The sequence below is a fragment of the Bidens hawaiensis genome, unplaced genomic scaffold (assembly GCF_021521415.1).
Source record: "Bidens hawaiensis isolate Kalapana, Puna unplaced genomic scaffold, B.hawaiensis_p1.1 tig00001382_1, whole genome shotgun sequence".
Classification (NCBI taxonomy): domain Eukaryota; kingdom Viridiplantae; phylum Streptophyta; class Magnoliopsida; order Asterales; family Asteraceae; genus Bidens; species Bidens hawaiensis.
In genome coordinates, this window is record NW_027491078.1 from 3,709,310 (window position 1) to 3,731,462 (window position 22,153).

At 35.3% G+C, this 22,153-nt stretch overlaps 1 pseudogene across 1 annotated transcript; it reads left to right on the forward strand.

Annotated features, from left to right (window-relative positions):
* Nucleotides 1-6,964: 6,964 nt before the first annotated feature.
* On the forward strand, nucleotides 6,965-18,010 carry LOC143573640 (vacuolar-sorting protein BRO1-like; annotated as a pseudogene). Its single transcript, XR_013142465.1, has 7 exons — nucleotides 6,965-7,630; nucleotides 9,032-10,031; nucleotides 10,135-10,224; nucleotides 11,058-11,126; nucleotides 16,847-16,987; nucleotides 17,088-17,136; nucleotides 17,693-18,010. The product of XR_013142465.1 is annotated as a vacuolar-sorting protein BRO1-like (transcript).
* The last annotated feature ends 4,143 nt before the right edge of the window (nucleotides 18,011-22,153 follow it).

Consider the following 22,153-nt stretch of genomic DNA (forward strand, 5'->3'; position numbering starts at 1 on the left):
AACTAGGAGGATCCCCTTACACTAGGCGGCGAGTTGGGCAATTCGCCTATGTTATGTTATTTTAACGTTTTTAATCATTTTTATATACCAACTAGGAGGATCTCCTAACGCTAAGCCGTGATACTTTGGTCATTATTAGTTCGGTTTGTTACTATACAATTACGATATCGACACTCACTCGGTATAGCAATAAAAAGAAATCCAAAGTAATGATATGCCAAATGAATATCACACGTATTTTAAATAGATCAAAAAACAGAAAACAAATACTGATTCCAATAATACCGATACCGGCGTGCTCGAACAGTATCAGTTCAGTTCATCATGATATCGGCAATCTCAAATTTTTATCGAAACATAGATAAAAATAAACACGTTAAAACTATTCGGAATTGCATAAAACATAATATTATATTAGTTGAATAAAGAAAGGGTAAACAACGTTGCTTCATAGAAAAGAAAAACTAAACCGTGAATAGCTTTGATAACATGTACACTTGTGCTTCGACCACTTATATTACTACTCACAACTCGTTTTTAAAATTGAACGGTGAATAGCCATGTATATTAATTGAACCCATAGATTTCGGGCTATTGGAGTTCGTTGAAACCATATAATTTTGTAGTTCACTATATAAGCATTTAATTACTTTTGCAATGGTGTTTCTTATTTCTAATTAGTGTTAAATGTTAAGTGACATGATAGCCCTAATTGGGTCGGAGTGTAACAGGTTTTAATAGGTTCTCGTTGTGGCCAAACGCCCCTGACTTCAAAGAACACTCTTGGTCCTCAAAATGTTGAGTCGTCCATGTAAATAAGTGTATTTTTCGAAACTCCAATGCTAGTTTACACGTAGACTTTAGAGAGATTAAAATTACAAGTGGCTTTGTTACCTATATTCCGTCCATGTAACGTGATGCCAAAAGCACCGCCAACATTATTGGTTGTTGTATAGTTATCTCCTTAGCAGCTAGTGATGTCTTTTAAAAAAATAAAGGTGATTCATTTTCAGATAAAGATGTAAACGTGTTGGGAAAAGTGGTGGCATTTGTAAATGGTCAGGGGCACTAGGGAGTCCTTTTAAAAGAGGCTGGGGTCTAAATTATTTGTGATAAAGTTGGATATTGAAACATAAACCAAAATAAGACCAGTGTAGTGGGGTGGGTGGGGCAAAAATCATCCCAATGTAGCCCACCACACAGCCCCAGAGACAATTTTTGGTGATTTTGGGGGGAGCTGACATGCATAATTGTCGCCCAACTTCTTTTTCTTCTTCTTTTTTAAATAATATGTGTTATGTATATATATATAAGATATTATAGCGAGAAGTGTGAGAAGTAAATCTCAACCATTGATTACACAAATCAATGGTTTATGTTACACCATGGCAATTTAGTAAATATCAAGAATTTGTTACCATATATTAATTGATTACAAGGGCAAAGAAGTCATTAGTGTGTAGCTAACAAATAGAAACAACAATTAAACATTTAATGTGTTTTATTTTTTGCAGGTACATAATATAAAATTTTTATTTTTAGATACAGCTTGTTTTTAATATATTTTATACTAAAATGATGACAACATAATATTTAACAAAGTTTTTATTTGGATATTTACACTGGAATTTAATCTTTTTTTCATTTCATGCGGTCACTGTTTATTTGGATGTTACACAGGAATTTAAAATGAAGACAATATAATAATTAAAATTGTTTATTTGGATATTAAAAATGTACATACATGCATATTTATGTTCGTACATACATATTACATACATCGATACCCTACTGAATAACCCAGGTAGATACCGGGAAACATATGTACGTACACATAGTCATACCTATATAAAACCCTATACATATGAAACTTTACAACTACGCACATACATCTCTCCTAACAACAAACGTACATACATAAACACTTACGTACATACATACTATCACACCAACGTACACCTAAATACGTACATACATGCATACCCATGTACGAACATACATCGTTGTCTAGATACAAATAGTCAAACTAACGTACCTATACTACATTAGTTATGTGTACACAACATTTGAAAGTATGCCGACACTATACTATATTAGTTATGACTACACAACATTTGAAAAGTGAGCCTACACTACATTACATTAATTTTGCCCACACTACATTAATTATAACTACACAACGTTTTAAAAGCGTGCTTACACCGCATTACGTAGCTATATATACATTACATAGATAAGCTTACATTACATTAGTTAATTAAAATCAAAGAGGAAAAAATCATTTGAGATCAAATGATGATGATGATGATGATAATAATAATAATTAGCCATGTTTTAGAATAAAATGATCTTAGATCAAATAGATTATAATGGTTCAAATTTTAGATGAAAGAATAATAATAATAATAATAATAATAATTTGTAACTTAGCATTTGCTAGTAATTTATCATTAATTATTAAACCATTAATGAGCATGAGTTACAAAACAAAACACTTTATATTTTACTAATATACCCTTTTATATAAACAATCAGAAAATAAAAAAGAAATCATGTGATTGGTTAGAATCTCTTCTCGCACTTCTCGCAATAAGAAATACTTCTGAAATGAACCTAATCATATATGTGTGTGTATATATATATGATGTTATGGGGAAATAATAGGCTACAAACCACTACACCCTAAAATGAAAATCGGCCATCTGCTGACGTGGCACCACGTGTCAAAAATCGCACCCAATGTAGCCCCTCCACTACAAATAGCCTAAGATAAAGTGATAAATCACGTCACTCAAATTTCTAGTCTCTACTCCCGGTAGGTATACACACTGTTGATCAATTTTTCATTAAAGTAATAGAAAGCATGATAAATATTAAAATTATGAACCTATTACAGCAGGGAGAGTAGTAACCGCAGTAGAGAAGGGTGTTGACGACATGGTTGTCAGCTTGATCAAGTTCCCCTTTAGGATGTATAGTTAAGGATGGAGATTAGGGTTCTTAAAAGAACCTGGTTTAGGAGAGAGGAGGCACACAAAATTGTTATGTGTGTGTGATTAGGTTATGATGTTATCTTTAACTTTCTTTATATACACCAAAGGAGAAATCCTTTATTAGTTAATTAAAGGTAATATGGCTCATGAACAATAACAAACTAATGTATAATAAGGTATAAATAATATTTTGATCTAATATTATATAAATGATAATGATAGCCATATAAACAAATATATAAATATTATATTTATTCTTACATTCTCCCACCTGGCCGAGTAATAATTTGTTAATGAGTATTAGGTAAATCTGATCAGAAGTTAATGTCCATTTTAGCTTTAAACTCAATCTGAAACAGAGAAATATAGTTATTAAATTGAACATCAGCTCAAGACCCCATTAATCATACTGCAGTCCTTATTTAAAACCTAAGTATTTATGATAAAAATTTTCAAGTAAGCCCTTCAAACGTTTTATTTGTATTATAATTTGTCTATATGTCATTATGCATGCAGAACATATTAAGAGACATACACAATCAAAACTGATAAGGAAAATTAATAGTTAATCATTCATAGTACGATATGCAGCTGTGCATAGTTATCAATAAACTTGCCATTATTGTAAGCGTTTTCATAATATTTATGGGTGACTTTTAGTATCCTTAAGCATATCAATGCATTCGTATGAAAATTTAACTTCCTCAATTCGTTCATAAATGAATAATTAATTTCATATCAAAATTTAATGCAGCAGGTACAAAATACCAAACGTACCTGTACCCGATTATATGCAATACAGTAGCTTCCAAATTTAATCAAAATCCATAATTGGCCAATGCTCTTCTAAACTCAAATCACATTGTTGACGCCCTCCGTCCTTTAAGGGTTGGTCCTTGTTCTTTGATTCAAAGATTCATATTGCTAACACCCTCCATCTCCCTCTATCAACGCACTTCTTCTTCATCGTGTTTTTTAATAATCTTTCCACCATCTCATCATATATTTCCATCGGAGGTATCAGTGGCTGCTGGATATTGTTAAGAACATCAGAGTTGGGTGGTGGCCTAAATAGAGAGAGTGTATAGAGAGAGAAGGGGTGGTTAGAGTGAAGAAGATGAAGTGAGTGGGTGGTGGGTCCCATTAAAAATACTTATTTTGGTAAATAAGTATAAAACTACACTGGTAGATAATTTTACCAAATACACTAGTTAGGTAAAAAAACTCTAGTTTTCTTATTTGTTAATCTTACTACTTTTAGTTTAGTTTGCTTTTGCTTGTTATTTGTTTCCTTAGTTTAAGTTTCCCTTTTTAGTAAGTTTGCTTTTATTTTTATTTTGCTAGTTTACGCACCACATCCTTCTGATCGGATCACCAGACTGTTCTACGTAAGTCGATCTATATAATAAAAAAAAATTGCAGAATGAATCCTTGAATTCATTTTAATTTCACGAGCAATCTTTTTTTTTTATAATAACTACTCACGCATCACTAATTCTACATATTCAAACTATTACTATATATTAGGGAGGAACACGCATTGATGCCGACTACAAGCCATTTTTTCTCACAAGTAATGCGGTTATGTTAGCTTTTCTTATACCTGACTAATTGTCATGAAAAATATGGTTAGGTTTTGCGCATTTGAAAACACTTTTGACAATTAATAAAATTAACAATATACATTATTTTTGTGGCTGTCAGAAGAGAGAGTACTAGTGCGAATAATTAGAGTTTCTTCACGGAGTTTTTGTTGGATGCTTAGTCTAGTGATGGATTGTTACATGAGTACTAGGTCAAACATAAGAGCCAAAATCAGAGAAGCCGACCAAGTAGGTTAAAGATTTAGTCGGTGACTAATGCACAATAACTCGTGTTATTCGCCACGCTTAAGCTTAGGGGATAAGACATCTACCATGTTGTATGTCACTGCTTGATAATGTCATGTCACATTATAGGCTAAACTAGCCTTCATCTTCGCCTGCTTCACGTTTCATCTCCTATTAGCCTTCATATTGTTCAACTTTAGCCTTCATATATCTCTGATTAGCCATTTAGGTTTCATCTTGTCGAGCTCCAGCCTTCTTCTCCAGAAAGACTTAAGCTTAAATGGAAAAATCGAAAAAATCTAAACTAAAAAACCAAGCCCAAACCGGAAACCAAAAAATGCAAAACCAAAAAACTAGTAAAATCAAAACCGGTCGATTTTTAAAAACTCAAAATTGCAATTTTTTACCAACCCATCAAAAAACAATTTCTAAACTCATGTCATATTTGAAATCAAACTCCACCTAAATCGAATCCAAACCAAACGAATTTAAAAAAAAATGTTAAAACATTTTTTTTTCGATTATTTGTTCCGGTTTAGCCCAAAACAAAGTGATTTAGAAATCAATCATTTACTCCATGTGCAAGATATGACCCGTTCTAACCCTCACCTATTCTGACCCGAATCAAAATATCATTTTTTAATCTGGCCCATGTAACAATCCATCACTTAGACTAAGCATCCAACAAGAAAAGCTAGTGCGGGTTAGTCACTCTAATTATTCGCACTAGCACCCGTTTTGAACCCGGCATGCCGCTCGACCCAACCCACCCGTTTGACCATGTCTAGGTATAACTGTCCAATGATGCACCATGTCAACCATGTTAGTGATATTAGTGTAATTAGGAATTGTAATATGAATCTAAATAGGTCAGGTTTGGGATGCACATTTATTTAATCTTATTATAATTTATAATCTTATTGGTAATTAAGGGCAAAAACCCTAAGTCATGGGGGTTCCAAGGGGGCAACGCCCCAGATAGAAGCTAATATAGTATACCAACTTTATTAGAAACAATTTTATACACTACCATAACACTAATAGAGAGTATGATAAGTAAGAAATTGATTTCTTACTTACCAACTCTCGGATCTCATAGATACCGCCGATTATTAACGGACCCTAAGTAATGGGGGTTTCAAGGGGGCAACGCTCCATATAGAAGCTAATATAGTATACCAACTTTATTAGAAACAATTTTATGCACTACTATAACACTAATAGAGAGTATGATAAGTAAGAAATTGATTTCTTACTTACCAACTCTCGAATCTCATAGAGACCGCCGATTATAGCCCGTTGATTTCATTTAAGGCGCAAAACAAAATTAGAATACTTATCATTTGATTTCTTCAACTATTGATAAGAGTTCAAAAGTCAAGTTTCATTTAAAATAATTAATCATTTTGACTAACTGTTTTTATGTAAATTATAAGTAGAAAAACAGTAGGAATTAAAATGAACAGTGCAGTAGCAATAAATGCAAGAATATTTACTTTCATAATCCCATAGATCCCCTGGTAGCAGGGTCCAAAGGGTGGCAGCCCCTAGGAAGATCCAAGGGCAGCGCCCCTGGCTGGGTCAAGCTACCAGGTCAGCATGGAAATTTTTTGTTTCGGACATATGTTGCTTTATTAAAACTGTATTAGAAAATTAATTTAATTAATTTTTGTTACAAAGTTTAATGAAACCAACAGGAGGGTATTTTCAGTTTTATGATAACTGCAAACTTTGTCCCTGTAGCAAACCCTAGTATAAAGTTATTTGATCATACAAAAGATCTCTCTGGTTCATCATAAATTCATAACACACACAAAATCCGTACTTGATTCTTGCTCTCAAATATGAGTTTCATCCGGTCAAAATAATTGGGAGCCACAAATAATTTTAATCTGATAGTGTTTACACGACTCTCGTATATTCAAAGATACTCGTTTGTAGAAATTTCCCAACAATCCATATCAAAGGGATATCTTCATTCTTCTAAACTTCAGTGACCTGTAATTTACAAGATATGTAGATAGATATAGATAGACGGTTAATGGTTTAATGACAAGAAGATAAAAAACAAACAAACAATCCGTCATCTGTATCAAATATTCAAATTCATCATCCTTTTCATAATAATCGGATATTAATATTATGGCTGCTCCGTCGTCATCATCATCACCGGAGTCGTCGAACACCATGCTCGCAATCCCAGAGAAGAAAACCGTCTCACTCGACTTATACCACCCGCTCCGTAACTACATCGTCTCGATTTCCTCCTAACAAGAAGCTCAAACCCTCAACCTCGACCTCCAAACCATAACCGAGTTGCGAAACAACATCCACGTGTCACCCGATGTCGATTCTCTGCATGGACATCATGCACGACGTCAAGACTTCTTAAAAGCCTATTTCAAGGCCCTAGCCGCAGTCGAATCCCGGTTTCCTATCTCTCCGGATAAGAACAACTGTGTGACGTTTACGTGGTACGACGCGTTTAGGGCCAGGAACAAGGCGTCCCAACAAAATATTCATATGGAGAAGGCGGCGGTGTTGTTTAATATGGGCGCGGTGGAGAGTGGTGTTGGAGTAGGGTGTGATCGATCGTCGGTGGAAGGAAGGCGGGAGGCGTCGCGTGCGTTTGTTAAGGCGGCGGGTGCGTTTGCGTATTTGAGGGATAATGAGAGTATGAAGGCGTCGATTGGGAGTTCGACGACACTGGATGTGTCCGTGGAGTGTGCGGGGATGCTGGAGAGGCCGATGCTGGCTCAGGCGCAGGAGTGTGTGTTCGGGTGTTTGTGCTAAGATTGCTAGACAGGTAGTTGTTGGTTTGTGACATAGTCACGGTGGCAGAGCCTGGAAAATTTTCCTATGGGTTCGGGATTTTTTGGTGATTTTTTGGTACTCAGTTTTTCTTTTTCTGGTGTCAAAAGTTTTGGGCTCAAATGGGTTGGGTCGGGTCGCTCATTTAGTTAAGTAAATAAAATGCAATAGTACTATCATAACAAAACTACGTCGTCAAAATTCAATAAAATACAAAGTTATGCTAAATAAAAAAGAAAGAGTCAACCGGTCGTTGTTGTTGTCTGGTTGATGTCCGATAGGTGAGGGCTAAGGCCATGAGGCGTTCGTTGAAGCCTTAAGGTGAACTAGTAAAGGTGATTAGACGAGGCAAGAGTCGTACTCATCGGTTGATGGAAACATAAATTGATCGGTCGTTTTTGTTTTTGTTTAACTTTTAGTTAGGTAGTTTAATTGGGTTGCGCTTCAATAAATGAATAATTTTGGGATTTTTTTTATAATTTGTATGTGTGCTATTATTGGCCCATTTATAATGTTTGTTAGAAATTTTTATAGTTTTTTTAAAAACTTTTTTTGTTTATAAAAGAAATATTCATTAATAATTTTTTTTAACAAAATTTATAACAATCAATGGGTTAGAATATATATATTTTAAATGATCCCTGGTTCGATCGTCGGAAAAGAATGGGTTCGCTCGTTAATTCGATGCTATAGGTTATGCTCGTTAGTTATATTGTGACATAGTCTGATAGTCACATGGATCGCGATATTTTCCGGTACTTGGAATGAAATCAGGTTTGCGGTTCGTGCATTTTTAAAGTTTGGTACGAGAGGGTAGGTTCATTTAGAACGCCAACTTGGTACATGGTACAGGGTACCATATAGTCTGGTACAGATATCATATACTAAACAGTTTAAAATAGCTTTTTCAAAAAGTTTTAATCAAATGGCACATTTCATAATCATAAAAAATTTAAATCGAGTCGAGTAGAGTTGAGTAAAAGTTAATTAAGAGTTTCCAAATAAAAGAATATCTGCATGCGGTTACATATATTCTTTTAGGGTTGTAAACGAGCCGAGTAGAGTCGAGCCAGAGTGGGCTTGGGCTCGGCTCGTTTATCTTAACGAGCTGAAATGTTGAACTCGAGCTCAGCTCGTCAAAAGCTCATTTATTTTCAAAATTTTGTATTTATTATAAAACAAAATAAAAATAAATATTTTTAACATACACAAAATGCATAATTTATAAACTACAAAACTTATAATTCATAAATGTTAGAATTTGGGTTATAGTTTATATATTTTATATTGGTTTTTAATTTAAATCAGCTAATTTCGAGCAATTTTTTTTCGAGCTAGCTTTGAGCCGCAAGCTTTTTGACGCTATATTTATTTAGTACATTTTTTATAATGGCCGGCGGGCCTGTACTATGAAGAAGCTACAGCTGCATTAACTGTCACCCCTCTCAATCATCACTTTGATAAAACATGGGTGTCACATATTCAACTTAAAGCGGCTTTACTCCACGCGGAAGCTTGTTACCGGTACAGCTTAGAGCTTCACGAGAAAGATGAAATTGGGGAAGAAATCGCACGATATTCAATCGGCATCACTGTTTTATCAGATGCCAAAAAGTCTGCACCAAGACGAGCTGCACAGCAGATACTGGATGCAATTAAACTATTAGAAATTAAGCTTAACAATAATCTGGCTAGAGCCATGAAGGAGAATGATCGGGTGTATCTCATGCGTGTCCCGTCAGTCGGCTTGTTAGTGCGTATTCCTTCGTTTTCGTTGGTCAAGCCAATGGACATGACCGGTTTGTTTGATGCCAGCAAGGATAATAAGTTGTTTGCGAGTTTAGTACCCGAGAGTAGCGCAAAAGCTCTTTCAAAGTACACGGAAATGGTAGATGGTGTCATCAGAACACAAGCCGAGAGAGTGCAGCAAGCGAGTGAGCTGGCACGAGCGAGCCTTGAAGAGATGGGCTTGCCCGATTCGATATTTACATTGGAAGGACATCATTTTGTGTTGCCGAAAGCTTTATGGGAAGACATGCAGGCGTTGCAAGCCAGCCAGACCCGAGCTGCTAGACCCGAGCTGCTGGGGTCCAGCAGCTCGGGTCTGGCTGGCTTGCAACGCGAGCTTCAACATCTTCAAGATTTGAGATGGGTCAATGATGAACTTATGAGTCAAACTGTGGAGTTGCTGTAGAAAAGAAGCAGCAGAAGATGCAAAGTTTAGAAGCCAGTTTGGGACACGGTGGACTCGGCCTCAGTCAACTGCATTGGCTAAGAGTTTACAAGATGAGTTGAATAGCTTTTCAGCAAATATGAAGCGGCGGGAGCGAATGATGGTAGCATTGAACGATCCGTGAGGGAAAACATGGCACTCGTGTCTATTCTAGATCGTCGTCCGGTAATTTTGTTATGCTAAAAGATCATATCAAGTTCATTCAGAATCTATTTAAACTACTTGGGTTTTATTATCCTATTTTCTGTGTTATTTTGTTGCTTACCAGATAGAATCTGCTTTTCCAAATTTGGCAAGGCCAATTATGTCTTTGGATGCCAATGAAGATGCTGTAGTGGGGGCCCTAAACCAGAGTTTGGTAATATTATTACTTACTTAAAGCTATGAGTGGTGAAGCTTGGACTAAGACATCGGGAGGGGGGGGGGCTTCAAAATGTATAAAAGGTTTCATAAACGAGGGGGCCGAGCTCAAATTTACACTATGTATAAAAATTTTCTGAAAAAAACGAGTAAATTCACACTACTATGCAAAAAAACAAGGGGGCCGGGGCCACCCCGGGCCCTAAGTATACTTCGCCCTGGGATGTAATTAGGGGTGTAAACAAACGGAACTTGCCTCGTTTCAAGCTTGGGTCTTGAGAAAGTTTTCAAGCTCGGCTTGGACTCGGCTTATTATTACTGTCAGTTATGCTATTCACACACATGTATATAAAATTATTTTTATCTATAGTGATAATTTTATATAAAGAAAATTATATACTATTTAGTGATATTTTTAATTATAACTATACATATCATAGTATTTATTTTGTAATATAAAAGTATATCTATTAATATTAATTAATAAAAGTTTCATGTTAATACAAGTAACTGGCTCTTTTAGGATCGCGAGGCTAGTCAAGCTCTATGCAGCTTGGGCTCGGGCTGGATTATCAAACAAGCTTCAGTTTAGGTTCGAGTTCGGGCTCAAGCTCATTTAAGCTCAGCTCGATTCAAGTTTTAGAGAGCCGTTCTTGAAGATCTCACGAGTAGTTCGGCTCTTTTACGTCCATACATGTAATGGGAAGTTTAAATAAAAGTTATATTTTTACCTAAAATTTGTGTTATAATTTATAACTAATGCTGCATAGTAACAATTCATCATTAAGGAAAACTATAGTAAATTAGTAACCTAGTGTCCTGTTATGACAGAGGCAATTAGAGACACTAGGTACACAAAGGGTAGGTTTGGAGAACATGCTTAAAGATATGAAGACAAAGGTATGCTCTTTTTTTTTTGGTTTTTTGATTTATATTATTATATACTAGGTTTGATCCTGTGTTACACACGGACGGAAAATATATAAAACTTCATATATTTGTTTGTGTGTGTGTTATATACATTTTAATGAATTGTACACGTCAGATAATATAGCATTATTATTATGATTATAAGGTATCATATTGTTACTTTAATTAAAAGAATCCAACAAATAAAGACAAATGGAGAAAAATCACAATTTAATACTTAATTTTAAGTTATGACACGTATTTCTAACATATACCATACAACAAAAAAGACATTAATTAAAACTTCATCATCTACTAAAGTTATATGTTGTAAGCTATGAAGCGTAAACATGTAGATGTTATAACATAAGTTGTGTGTTATAAAAACTATTTTTAATGTAATTATAAAACATTTAAATACACAACATAAAAAAATGCTAAAAATATGAATATAACTAATAGACATAATAAACTTATTTCTAGTATATATATCTTTCCATGTATTTAGCATTAATAGTTGTGATCTTTATCACAAAATAGAAGATTGTAACATTGGTATATTTATAATGCATGAATGAGAAGGAGACGGCAAGAAAGTGAATACACAAAAACTCTTGTTTCTATCATGGTATCAAGAGCCCATAACCCTAGCCGCCTCTCTTCTTAACATCGGCTTCTCCTCATAATTGACCCTGTTCTCCTCTCCATTGTTACTCTCTTACTTCTCACATACGCACTCTCATAATCGGCTTCATCCCGCCGTCACCGTGACTAATATAAAAATTTTTATCCCGGCCTCTACACAAATTGGTCGGCCTTGTTTAAAATTCATTGCAAGGCCTACCTAGTTTACGATCACCTAACAAGCTCTACTCCTCCGGCGACGGCTACATCCTCAAGTAAAGAACAGCCCGATTCCACTGATTCATGGGAACGAATCGATGCCATAGTCCTTCAATGGATCTATGGCACCATATCCACCGATCTCTTGAGCACGATTCTTCAAACCGAAACCACGGCTCATGCCGCATGGAATGCCCTACATGATATCTTCACGGACAACAAGGCATCACGAGCCGTTCATCTCAAAAACAAGTTTGCAAATACCCGTCTTGACAACTTTCCGAACGTGAACGCGTACTGTCAGGAACTGAAAGTCATTGCCGATCAACTCGCTAATGTCGGTGCTCCGGTAACCGATGATGATCTGGTCATACAGCTTATCACCGGGCTAAATGAACAATACGAGGGCATTGGCATGTTTTTACAAAACACTGAGCCACTTCCCTCTTTTTATGCTGCCCGATCCTGAGTTATACGAGAAGAAACACGTAAATCACTACAGGCTGTCGCAGCCGCCACGAATGCCGGTGCTGCTCTCCATGCAACCACACTAAAACCCGACACTAATGCATCGACAAATTACCGTAGTCCTTCGGGCGATTATCGTAGTGACAGCCCGGACCGGGGGCGTGGACGTGGTGGTCGTTCACGTGGACGTGGAAGAGGACGCAACAATTGGAGTCGAGGTCGGGGCACAACATCCAACTACTATGGTACACCTCCTGCCACAAACTACTCACCATATTGGGCTCAAAATCATCAACAGTGGCCAGCCCACACAATTCCTAGTTCACCTCAATATAACCACTCATGGCCCAGCCCACCTTACCCCTACCCCACCACCCCACGGCCAGGTCAAAGCAGCAGTGGACAACCCAGAGCCGGCTTGCTCAGTCTGCGTCCTAATCAAGCTTATGCAGCCGCGTACACTCCAACAAATATTGAGCAGGCTCTCTACACAATGTCTCTCAACCCACCGGATCAATGGCTCATGGACACTGGTGCTACATCTCATATGACCAATAACCCCGGTAATTTCCAAACTCATATTAATAATGGCATTTTTCATAACATAATTGTTGGTAATGGCACGAACATCCCGGTAATCGGACAAGGCAACCAACACCTACCACCCCCTAGCCCCCACTTAAACTAAACAATGTCCTTTTTACCCCTAAACTAATTAGAAACCTTATATCCGTTCGTCGACTTACTATTGATAATTGGATTTCAATAGAATTTGACCCATTTGGTTTTCGTGTGAAGGATTTCAAGACCCGGATCCCTATTCTTCGATGCAACAGCAGCGGTGATCTTTACCCTCTACTTCCACCAGAGTCCACACTTTACACCTCACCATCCACTTTTGCAGCTATCTCTCATCGTCTTTGGCATCAGCAGGTCGGTCATCCAGGACCAAGTTTATTACAGTCATTAAAAAATTCTAATGTCATTTCTTTTAATAAGTTGAATAAGACTATTTGTCAATCTTGTGTTCTTGGTAAAAGTACTAAATTACCTTTTATTGCCTCTAATACTTGCATTACTTCTCCATTTGACATAATACATAGCGACCTTTGGACATCTCCGGTTGTTAGCACCAGGGGACATAGATACTATATAATTTTCTTAGATGATTTAACCAATTTTTTGTGGACTTTTCCTCTAGCCAAAAAATCTAATGTTTTTCATGTATTTAACACTTTCGCTAAACAAATTGAGACCCAATTCGAACGAAAAATAAAAACGTTCCAATGCGACAACGGGACTGGATATATAAATTCTTCGTTTAAGCAATTTTGCGATCACAACGGCATGATTTTCCATCTTTCATGCCCCCACACCTCCTCTCAAAATGGGAAGGCGGAACCTAAAATACGCTCAATTAATAATGTCATTCGAACTCTTCTCACTCACGTTGCCCTCCCCACCACCTTCTGGCACCATGCCCTAGACATGGTCACTTATCTCCTCAACATTCTACCTAGCAAACTCCAAAATTTCAAAACCCACCACCAAACTTCTATATCACCGCCACCCCGCCTATGATCACCTACGAGTCTTCGGCTCTTTATGCTATCCCTTACATCCTTCCACTCTCACACACAAACTTGCTCATCGTTCCAACCCTTGTGTCTTTCTTAGATACCCGAACCACCATCGTGGGTATAAATGCTTAGACCTCACAACCCAACAAATAATCATCTCTCGCCATGTTGTTTTTGATGAAACAATATTTCCATATGCCTACCAACCCTCTCCCTCATCTACTACCGCATCACCTTCTTATGAATTTTTATCTACTCCACCACATCCTCATCTTTGGACACATATAAATCCAAAACCAACTCAAACATCAGCTCAAGCTCAAAACACCCCTGCCCACTCACCCCCACAATCTCAATATAATCCAGACATCACACCACCACCTAGCCCAACAACCATGGACCCACAATCCATCCCCACATTCACTTCCAAAATGAATTCAACATCAGCCAACTCCCACCAACCCAGCCTCTAACCCCTCCTCACCCACCTCGTCCAGTACCTCCCCACCTACAGAACCGGTTCCCCACATTCTTGGACCACAATTATCCACTCATAACATGCGTACTAGAGCCATGGATGGGATTACAAAACCAAAGAAACTCTTCAACCTCTCCTCCACCACCGTTATACCTGTTCCAAAAAACCCCGCCCATGCCTTGTCCATATCGGAATGGCACACTGCCATGACTAACGAGTTTATTGCCCTTAGTAATAATGAGACTTGGGAACTTGTTCCTCGTCAACCACAAATGAATGTAATTCGAAGTATGTGGTTGTTTAAACATAAGTTTAATTCTAATGGTACTCTTGAACGATACAAGGCACGGTTAGTTTGTGATGGTTGGTCACAACAAGTCGGCATTGATTATGGGGAAACTTTTAGTCCGGTTGTAAACCGACAACGATTCGAACAGTTTTATCAATTGCGCTATCTCGATCATGGTCAGTGCACCAATTGGATGTCACCAATGCGTTTTTACATGGAAAATTAAATGAGACAGTCTATATGTATCAGCCAACGGGGTTTCGAAATCCGACATATCCAAACCATGTCTGTCGTCTTAAAAGATCGTTATATGGGCTAAAGCAAGCACCGCGGGCTTGGTATCAACGGTTTACGGATTATGTTTTACAATTGGGGTTTAGACAAAGTGGGTGTGATAACTCCCTGTTCATTTTACATCGTGGGCATGACACGGCTTATCTTCTTTTATATGTTGATGACATACTTCTCACGGCTTCCTCGGACACTCTTCGTAAACAATTGATGTCCAATTTGGCAATGGAGTTTGCCATGAAAGATCTCGTTGATCTCAGTTTCTTTCTTGGAATCTCCGTCACTCGACAAGGTGATACAATGTTTCTCTCGCAAAGTTCTTACGCCAATGATATTATTAAACGGGCCAGCATGCAATCATGCAAACCCGCCGCTACCCCTGTTGACACTAATGGTAAGTTGAGTAGCGCCTCAGGCAACCCATTTGATGATCCCACACTGTACCGAAGCATGGCAGGGCTCTCTAATATTTGACCTTCACTCGTCCAGACATTAGTTACGCAGTACAACAAATATGCATGCACATGCATGCCCCCATGACTTCTCACTGGGATGCTTTGAAACGAATAATTCGGTATGTTAAAGGCACTTCTCATCTTGGCCTTACACTTAGTCGGACAGTCAACCCATCTTTTCTTGCTTACACCGATGCCGATTGGGCTGGGTGTTCGAACACCCGACGATCCACGTCCGGCTACTGCGTATACTACGGGACAAATCTCATCTCATGGTCATCAAAACATCAGCCCACTATTTCCAGATCGAGTGCCGAAGCCGAATATCGGGGGTGGCAAATGTAGTCGCTGAGATTTGCTGGCTTCGCAATCTCCTATTGGAACTTCATCGACCCTTGTCACCTGCTACTATTGTTTATTGTGATAACGTGAGTGCCATTTACCTTTTTGGTAAACCCGTTCAGCACCAACGCACCAAACACATAGAACTTGACATCCACTTTGTTGGTGAACAAGTTCAAAAAGGTCAAGTTCGGATTTTACATGTTCCGTCTCCGTATCAAATTGCAGATATATTTACTAAAGGTCTACCACGCGCTCTGTTTGAAGATTTTCGCTCCAGTCTCAGCATTCGGTCTCCTCCCGCTTCGACTGCGGGGGTGTAATAGACATAATAAACTTATTTCTAGTATATATATCTTTCCATGTATTTAGCATTAATAGTTGTGATCTTTATCACAAAATAGAAGATTGTAACATGGGTATATTTATAATGCATGAATGAGAAGGAGACGGCAAGAAAGTGAATACACAAAAACTCTTGTTTCTATCAATACCAATGAGATACAATTATAATTTTTATTAAACCGCGCGTTTAATAAAGCAACACTATAATCGAAATCTCGTGACTTAAACCACAATTTCAATCCAAACATCCATATATCCAGTCCAAACGTTCATAAATAATTTCCCAAAATCCTTAAATAATAAAATAACAAAGTCTCAAAAATTTAAGAAAAAATAACAATGAAAACATATATTGTCTTTATTACTCAATAAATGATGATTATAACAATTTATTTTGAAACTTTCTTCAACTTAAGAGTTAATGTTTAAAATTAATGTTCAAATTAACATGTGAAAATTATATAAATAAAAAATTGATGAGTTGGAAGCCTATTTAGACATGTTAGTTAAATGTCACGTGAAAACTTAGTATTATTTTAATTGTATAGTAAGATTCTTGTAAGAACCTTATATATTTTTTTGTTAATTCTCTAGTTTGAAATTGTATTCATTGGCTTTAGGATGAAATACTGCCAAAGTTAATGGCGTCCACCGGTTCATACGAGGATCTTTTCGGAAAGGAGATAGCAAAATATGATCATATATGTGAAGAAATATCTCAAAATCTTCAAGCACAAGAGCAGTTATTGCTGCAAATTCAAGTCTAGTTTCCTTCTTTATTTTGTCTCAAATATTACTAGAGTGTGACATTCCATATTGATTTGTTTTATCCTAATTCTATATACATATTTTTTTATATAGGCTCAAAACAGTCAGTTTTCGAGCATCTTCAACCTCGAAGACTACAAGGGTAACTGTTACTTTACTTATAAGACGTACTTTTGATTTATTTAAGGGTTAATACCATAAAAGACACGACATACTTCCTAGTTTTTCCAAAATCTCATTGCTTAATTTTAGTATATTAAGCCTTAAAGCCCCTAAACCTTATAAAAACACACGAAACCGTTCTCAACCTAATTTTGGTATATGCATATTAGAGCTCATAAACTTGTCTAGAATGCACATACTTACGAAATTAAAAAAAAAATGTTCTGTTATGCCTTAAAACATTTTTGCACAAAGTGTATACCACAAGAAAAAAGTCATTATTTTAGTTTTTTTTTACAACTATGCGCATTTTAGACAATTTCATGACTTTATTATGCTAAAATCAGCCTGAGAGAACTTTTCATGTATTTTTTTGACTAGTCTAAAATTAGGTTAAGAGACTTCTCTCTGTAAAACAAGAATGTTAGTAGTGTTTTTTTTTTTTTTTTAATTTATAGTTATTTTTTATATTATTAACCCTTTATTTAGACACCATTTTAAGACATTCTTTTACAATGTGGTACTTTGGTCTGCAGCTTCTTGTGACAAATGCTATAAGCAGATTGAGGCTGCTACAACCAAGTACCGAGAAATCAAAGAGTGCATTAACGAAGGATTAAAGTTTTAAGTTACTCTTCAGGTGATAAAACTATTTTACCAATGAATTAGTCATTCCCGTAACATGAAATTGATATTAATTCATAATCATCATTCATCAGGAAGTGATCACAAATATAAAACCAGTCTAGTGACTTTGTGATGACCCGAAGCATACAATGCCGTGAAATGATTGACGATGTTCAAAGACAAATATCAGGTCTTGGTTTACGAGGTGGTGGTGGAAACTCGAACATTGACAAGTGACAACTATGCTTCACAGCCCGGGTCTTGGTTTAAAAGATGGTGGTAGAAACTCGAGTACTCTCAAGTCACAACTATGCTTTACAACCCGGGCTCACGTATCAAACACCTTAATACCAACCGCTAGAGTACAATATGGACCAACCCAGTGGTGGGGGTTGTTTTATAACATACCTATTATAACCTCGTGTAAGCATTATAATTAATCTTTTTACCAAAAACTTGTCTTAGTTTAGGGTTTTTTTATAAGGGTGACAATTTCTTACACGAGTGTCGAGACGTACACGAAACTAAAATAATCAGGTTTTGGCTTGTTATATATAATCAATCTAAAAATAGGTTGTGTTCTTGTTGATATGTTTAACTGGTTTAATTAAACATGTCGACTCACCAACATGTTTAACAAAACAGATCGACACTATTGACCTGATCTTTTTGTATACTGTAACACATTTTCATGCCCGTCGCATGATACAGATAGTTTTTTCCCCACACGTAAAGTAAGCATACAAGTTTGTCTTTCTACATTTAGCCATTTAGGTATGAATGTCCAAAACACATGCTTATATACAAATAATAATAATGATCAAGTGTTCCTCTATATGACTATATCACTAAGGTTAACTTCATGTAGAGCATGTTTGGGATTGAGTTTGAAAAATGCTTATTAGCTTTTTCAAAAAGCCATTTTGAAAAACCAGAATTTGAGGCTTTTAAAAAACTGCTTTTTAACCCTTTCAAAAAGCTAAAATAACAAATATTTTTGTGATTGCCAAACACATTTTAATTTATTGGCTTTTTGAAAACACCAATAAGCCAATAAGCATTTTTCAAACTCTATCCCCAACATGCTCGTAGTTTATGTTTTTCCTTTTTAAAAACGTAACGGTCCTTCAATAACACTCTTAAGATAATATTTATCATTTCATATGATCAAATATAAGAGAATTATACTTTACCTTTTTTTATCATGTGTATTAAAATGATAATACTCGCAAACTTTTGTTTCACCCGCTAACGTTTTCGGTTTCGTTTATCATTTTCTCTTCTATACAAAACATATACAAAGTCGTGATATTGTTATTCAACAGATGCTTATAATTAGGTAAATATGTTTAATAATAGTAATGCATGTATTTGTATACAATAACGTAAAGATACATGTTTTATGTATAGGCTTAAGATCAAATACAAATGAATGAGTGATTTTCTTCTTTATTTTCTCTTGTAATAAATTGTCTTTTGAAATGAAACTACTTCCTCTCAACAAATACACACAAATATATATATAGGTTTAATTTTATGAGAGAAATGAGATTACTCCAAGAAATAAGAGAAATGAATATGAGTTTTATTTTAGGTTTTAAATGTAACAATAAATGCATTCTCTCTCTTCAATTAATACAACTAATATAGTCATAATAAATCTCTTTCTAATTTGTTTTAGAATGACGACTTTCTTATATTAGGCTATCGCACTCTCCAAATTTGGAGAGCCCCGATGCCCCTGGCAGACTATGTTGTCTTAACCGGCCCACGCTGGCTTCAGAGTTTGGCTTGGGCGTTCCCGGGAAACCATACCGCCGACTGCCACTTGACAGCCTTTGTGCCACCACAAGAGCAGGACTCTCTAGCGTAACACACGGTGGGACGAAAACCCGAGTGGGCTCAGGATTCGAACTGACAACCTTTGCACAAGGCCTAGCTCAAATCCTTCATTGCCAATATCCATCTAAATATGACACAAGTGGGATTCGAACTTGAGTCTCCAGTGGAAAACCCAAGCCTCTAACCATTAGACCACAAACGGGGGATAAATATGTCTCTAACTAATATACCTAACTAATTTAATTATAATAATTAAAAAGATAAAAACACTAATTTAGTTTTATATATAAGTTATTTACCATCTCTTCATTTATCCAACAAAAATACAATTTAGTCATATAATACTATTTCTTTTTATTAAAAAAAATAATTTATTTTCACTCAATTTATTAGCATATATCAACACGTAATTTTTAACAATAAATATCAAAACATAATTTTTTTTTCAATTGATATACTTAGAAAAATTATTGTGATAAATAATAATAAAAAAATATCATACAAATTTGTCCATTAAATATAAACAATAAATATACAACCTACACAAAATTATATAACCAACATTTGTTTTGAGCAATAAAAACGTACAGTATACAAAAAAGATACAACCTATATATGTAATTCGACATCAACAATTATATAAACTAGACAAAGATACACATATCCTATACGTGTGTAAGTTATATGTTTTTCGTTTGTATATTATATGTTTTCTTATTCTTAGAATAAATGTATGTTATATGCTTTTGTGTAGGTTGTATATTTTTTATTGACATTTAATGCTAACATATGTATGATAGTTTTTTTTATTATTCATCACAATGTACCTACGTGTTGATAAATATTGATATATTGAGTTGGAAGAAATTGGATTTGGATAGAAAAAAAAATTTATGTATGAATAAATTGTATTGGTGTAGGATAAAATTTTCGAGTTCGTGTGTAAGTTATACGTTTTCGTGTGTGTGTGTAGTTTATTGATGCTGAATTTTGTGTGTCAGTTATATGTTTTTCGTGTGTAGATATATGTTTTCTTATTCTTATAACAAGTGTAGGTTATATGTTTTTGTGTAGGTTGTGTACTTTTTTGTTGATATTTAATGCAAACACATGTAAGATAGTTTTTTATACTATTCTTCACAATATAACTACGTGTTGATGAATATTAATATATTGAGTTGGAAAAAATTGGTTTTCGATAAAAAGAAATTTTAATATATGAATAAATTGTACTTATGTGGGATAAAAATTTCAGAGAGAAAAAATAAGTTATAAAAATAAATAAATTCTTACTATTTTCTAATTATAATAATTTGATTAGTTATATTAATTGAATAGATAACTATTATATTTATTAGTTATATTACAAGAGAGAGCATCCATTAATACTTTTCTCATTTATCTTTAAGCATTTAAAACCTAAAATAAAACTAGTGGGCCATATTCATTTCTCGTATTAATCTCATTTCTTTCATGAACCATCATATATATATATATATATGTGTATGTGTGTGTGAAAGATCTAGACATAACATTATACGTGGCAAGAACACGTAGACCAAAGTAATTCATTAATTTCTTCAATATTGACAGTAATTAGGCTATTGACCCGTGTATGACACGGGTGGAAATATATAAATCGTCTAACAAACACATAATTTAAATGACAAGATAATTTGTAGTATATTTTTTGAAACGACAACATGATATTTATTGCGTATGTAACTTAAATACACAAATAAATGTAATGTAAAATCATATAAACATGAAAAAACCTAAAAAACATATATATTCACAAATAAATGTGGTAACAAATACCACAAACACATAATATAGAATTTAAGTACTTAACATAAGGAATTATATTGTCAAAAAATATCTGAAAGAGAAAATTATTGTTTGCGTCGCTGTAGTTTTAAGGCGGAGGCACAATGAGTCCCTGAAAATTTTTTAGAACTGGTTGAGTCCTTATGGTTTCAAAAATGAACAATTTGAGTCCCTGTCGTTACTTAATTTTCAGGGTAAACTTTCATTTTACTGAAACCATAGGGACTCAAATTGTTCGTTTCTGAAACCACAGGGACTTAAATTGTTCGTTTCTGAAACCACGGAGACTCAACCAGTTCAAAATTTTTTTCGGGGACTCATTGTGTCTCCGCCCTAAAACCATAGAGACGCAAAGAGTAATTTTCTCTATCTGAAACTTATAATTTCCGTCGTCCTTACGAAGCACCAAGAGGAAAAATACATACACGTTATATAAAATTTATAATGTAATTGGATTTAGGCGAATTGGCTAAGTATTTATAATGGACCCAGAAAATGTTACCAATTGTATTGAGGAAAGTAAACTAATGCGGTGTTAATATCTGTAAAAAATAATATATTTTCAAAAATTCATAACTTCAATAAGAATGTTTAAACAATATACTTTAAAATTTTAACAGTTAGTATCCATCACATTCACTTGAATAATTTAATTGGATTTAGGTTGGTGGCATTATTACATTTTATGTTACACTTTTATT